The sequence below is a fragment of the Chrysemys picta genome, chromosome 1, assembly GCF_011386835.1.
Source record: "Chrysemys picta bellii isolate R12L10 chromosome 1, ASM1138683v2, whole genome shotgun sequence".
Taxonomy (NCBI): Eukaryota; Metazoa; Chordata; order Testudines; family Emydidae; genus Chrysemys; species Chrysemys picta.
The window spans coordinates 319249639-319254901 of NC_088791.1; positions in this window are offsets into that span (position 1 = coordinate 319249639).

The following is a 5263-nucleotide window of genomic DNA, read 5'->3' on the forward strand; positions in this document are numbered from 1 at the left end:
GAGGCAGGGCTGGATTAAATCAGGGGCTTTAATGGCTGCAGCCCAGGGCCCTGGCTCAAGGGGGGCCCTACAAAAATAAATCATAGGCAGCGATCTCTGGGCTGCTAAAAAGGGTGCTCGGCAGGCTGCCTGCCTGCCATTGTCCCATGCCGCTCCGGGAAGTGGCTAGCTGCTGGCACATCTCTGCGGCCCCTTGCGGGGCATGGGGGGGAGAGGGGAGGCAGCTCTGCGCGCTGCCCCCATCCCCAGCACCATCCCCGCAGCTACCGACCCGCTGCCCCCCTACGCCCAGCGGCCGCGGAGCCGTGCTAGCAGCCAGCAGCTTCCGGGAGCCGCCTGTGATAAGCGCCTCCCAGCCGGAGCTTGAACCTCACATCCCGTCCTCCACACCAACCCCCTGCCCCAGATCAGAATCCCCTTCCTGCACCCAAACTCCCTCCCAGACCCCACACCCCCTCCTGCACACCAATCCCCTGCCCCAGGTCAGAATCCCCTCCTGCACCAAACTCTCTCCCAGACCCCGCACCCCCTCCTGCACCCCAATCCCCTGCCCCAGACCCTTCCTGCACCAAACTCCCTCCCAGGAAAAAGACTTGTATACAGGGGCCCCACAAAATCTAATAGCCCCAGGCCCATAGGAGAGTTAATCTGGCCCTGCTCGGAGGTATGTGTAACCAGGGTAAGATCTTGATTCAAGATTACCCAGGAGTGCTGCACATGTTATTAAGTTTCCCCACCACCATCCAACATGTCCTTGTCCTCAGGAGGAATTGGAGGACCTAGAGTGCTAGGAGATTTTGCTTAACACCACACTTTCCACGGATGGAAACTTCATAATGTTTTCTTTTTGAATGACTAACCCTGATACAGCAGAGCCCAAAGATCACTTTGAACTGCTCTGTGAGCTATTTTGAAATGCTTCAGAGTTGTCTTAATTTTAACGAACTAGGATTGTAGAAGCTTTACGCAACTTGCCTTTTTTATTTTTTATATTTTTGGAAAGGAAATCTGGCTTTATATATGCACATAATGGCTTTCCAGCCTGCCTACACTCATGGCCATCTGTTGGGTGGCATTGTGCCCATTCTCAAACAGATATACATGTTTCAAAGAGGAATAGGTGCCAACCAGAGTTGGACTGGCAAGAATAGCCTGCAACACAGCAGTGCCCATGTATACCTTTCTGCAAGCTAGCACCCTTGTGGGCAGCGAAAGTCTCCTCTGCTCTTAAATTCTTTCCCACAAGTCATGTTCAGAGGCTGGCAGGAGTTGTTGCAAGCACTGTTAGATACATCTCCATTTTACCACTTGCCATCTGAGTTGCTTCTTCAGTGCATTGCTGGCCCACTTGTTGACTTCCTTCTCTTTCATATCTCACAATTAAGGCTACGATTTTGTCATGGACATTTTTAGTAAAAGTCACGGATAGGTCACGGGCAATTAATAAACATTCACAGAAGCCGTGACCTGTCCCTGACTTTTACTAAAAATATCCATGACAAAACGGGGAGGGAGGAGGGTCAAGCACCCTGCCCTGCTGTGGCTGGGAGCTGCAGCCCCTGCCCAGTGGCTGGGAGCTGGGTGGAACCCCCGCCTGTGACAGCTGGGCAGCTGCAGGGGATCCCCCGCTGACTGGGGAGCTCTGGGAGATTCCCCTCCAGGTGGGGGAGCTGCCAGGGGATTTTCTCTCCCCCCCCCCCCGCCACCTGCAGGGACTGGGGAGCTCCTGCGGGATTCCTCCACCAGCAGTGGCTGAGGAGCTGTCGGGGATCCCCCACTGCCCATGGGGCTGGGGAGCTCTGGGGGATTCCACCCCAGCACCCATGGCAGCTGGGGAGCTGTGGGGGGCCCCCACCACTCCAGGTGGCAGGGGTACCATGAAGCTGCCGGCCACCAGGAGAGGTCAGGGTGGCCTGCAGCTCCCAGCTGCTGTGGGCTGAAGTAACGGAGCTCTGCGGAAGTCCATGACTTCTGACCTTCATGATCAAATCGTAGCCTTACTCATAACCAGCAGTGAAGGTCAATGCTGGCTGTCCCAGCTGGCTAAGGAGGGGTGATCATGTGTCTTAACAATGAGAGGGCATTCCGAACTGCCAAGTGACAGTCTGTTCGTGTGACACATATGTCCTCATGGTCTTGCTGTTGCAACGTTCTGATGCTTAACTTTGGCCATTGATGGTCTCCTCCCAAGAGTCCTAGGAAAGCAGGCAGTCTCTGGATCTTGGTGGTGGAGCACAGCTAAGCTAATGTTCCCTTAAATCATCTCCGCATAGAATGGCAGCCTTTAAGATAGCTTAGCAAGACTTGGTCTGAATAACTAAGGTCTCATGCCTGTATAATTTTTTCTAATCTACTGCCTGCAACAGGTACCTCTCCTTTATGTGAGAGGTAAGTGGAATGCAAGGAGTTCTGTGCTCCAGAGGAAGCCAATCTGAGTGGAGTACTGGGAATGCTTCCCAAGACAATGCCAGGTGATCATAGATTAATATATTGGGTTACTTTTTAAACATTTTAATGTTTGTGCTGGGGAATGAAGAGACGGGCCCAGCTCCTATAAATCAGTATGGATCCACTGACTTCAGCCAATTTACACCAGGTGAAGATCTGGGTCCTCCGTGAGAATAGTTGAGGCTGAGGGATTATTCCTGGTCTTGTACTGCTCTGACAGATCATTTTATATTTATCATTTTATATTTATATTATATTTTATATTTAAAAGAAAGAACTGACTCAGGAACAGGGCCGGCTCCAGGCACCAGCTTAACAAGCAGGTGCTTGGGGCGGCCAAGGGAGAGGGGTGGCACCTGCAGCAATTCGGGGGCGGCAGGTCCCTCACTCCTTCTAGGAACGAAGGACCTGATGCTGAACTGCCGCTGCTGATCACGGCTTTTTTTTTTGCTTGGGGCGGCAGAAATGCTGGAGCCGGCCCTGCTCAGGAAGTGTGATGAGACTGGCCTATGGTGGTGGTGAGGAAGGGTACAGGTCAACATAGTTATTACCGGAGGTAATGGTAATTCTTTTATGGCTGTATTGTCACAGTTAAAGTATAAGGGGAGTGGCAGTGTTTAAAAGGCTTGTACATCTAGATGAGCTGGCAGTCCCTTCTGGCCGTTAACTCTGACTCGGTCGGGATACCAATATCGTCAAATGTCAAACAGTATAGTTCACTAACAGTAGTGCATGGACCTTAAAAGGTTTGTAATTTTGGTTGAGATATAAACCTCTACTCCTGGGAGTATTTAATCAAACTATCTGGAATTCTTGGGCCTGCAAACTGGGTTGAACATCACATAAGAACACATTTGGTTGCTGGAGTTTGATTATTTGGTTTGGCTGGAAATATCATTATGAAAACAGGATCTCAAAATACAATGGCACTTCTGCTTTTGGTGTTGGAAGGAACCCAAAAGCAAGAAAAAGAGAAACTAAGCAAAGAGGGGAGAACAACCATTATTTTGGCTTTTTTGGAACATCATATGAGGTTTGTTTTGAGTTGACAGTGACAAGAGTAAATTTGGTGTTTCATCCAAAATGGGTTCTCTGTCCCCAGAAATCGGTCTTACTGTGGCACAGGACTGGAAGTCAGGGGAACTGGGTTCTTTTCCTGTTTCTGTCCCTGGTGTACTGTGTTACCCTGGGAGAGACATCTAGCCCAACACTTTTAAAAAGATGGGTTTATTGACTCCTGTGTGATAAACAGACTCTCTAGTTTTCCCCTTCCTCCTCCCCCCGCCCCCCCCCCCAGCCCAAGGTGATGAGCATCAACCACTCCTCTTGACTTTCAGGCTCTACATGTGCACAAAAGCCACTCTTGAAAACTTGAACCTTAATCTCTGCCTATTTTTTTATCTGTTAAAAATGGAATGAAGCTAATACCATACAACTTCACTTCAAGGGTGCTGTGAGGCTAAGGTTCTTATCAGTTACAAAGTGCTTTGAGATTGTGAAGTATTATTGAGTTAATTAAGATCTCTTTTTGGAAAGATGACCGGACGTAGTCAATTTTCTATATGGAAAATTTACTAAGATAATTATTTCTGAAATTCCGTCCACCTGGGAAAACAAAACAGCAGCATTCTGGTTCATCAGGAAAGCTTGCCAGGGAATCTTTAGTTTTTTCTCTTCAGGAAGGGTTTCATGATCTGCTAATGTAACAATTTCATTTAGAAAGTTTCATAACACTGGTTAATCATGATCATTTACTTCACATGCATGATGGGTGTAAATCAGTATATTTAATACCTGAGCCTCTTGTCTTCATTCAGTTGCCTTCCACTGGCATCTTACAATCCCAGGGATCTCACTGACAATTTTTATATATTTTTTGCCAAATTAGTACTATTTGCCTGCAATTCATTAATATGCAATACCGATTAAGTCAGCTTCTGGGAGCACTAAGCCTCGTTAGGGGGAAAAGGAGGGAGAATTAATCATAAGCTGCCATAGCTAACAATGTGTCTCTGACTCTAAAATAGCACTAATGGAAATGACTAAAGAGAAATTTGCAATTATTTACTAATTGTCTCACCCAGCAAAATAATTGTAGCAGATTAGTGCAAGTAATTAGTACAATAGAGATCCTTTTTTAAAAGTATTCCTGTTGACTCTGTCAGCAACTTGAAGGAAATTAACTGCAGCCTTTGCATTATAATTGAGGATGCATGTCAGAACTAGGCTACTCTCCACTGTCTTCAAATCTTTCTCAAAATGGCTTCCCTGCTGGACTCTAACTCTGCATGTGTACATTTTCATATGGACATGCTTCCATGCCGGTGTTAGTGCAAATAAAACAGATTGTATGCACACATACTGATTTTATTTTTTGCATTCATGAATGAGGTAGTTCCATGTAGCTTTATGTATAAATGCAGTTTGCAAATATACATTTGTGGTGGTATTTTCAAAAGCACTCAGCACTAGCCTCACAGTGCTTCTGGTGAAACCACTGGTAAAACTCCCATTTATTTCAGTGGGAGCAGAAATAGGTAGACACTTAGCACTCTTGGGAAAATCCCACCTGTGAGATTTTTTGCACACACGGAACATTCCAGCCAGGACCAAAAACAGAAGTGTCAAAATACCATGAAAGTTTTTTTGTGAGGTATTTCTGTCGCCAGTGAAAGCAGCAAGAACTAAAATTCATGCAGGAATGTCTTATTTGATCTTTAGCTGAATCTTGGAATATTTTTGAGTCTTTGCAGTGACTATAATGGTAGCTGAATCACGGTCCAACTGCAACTACAGCTTGGTCTGAAGCAAAATC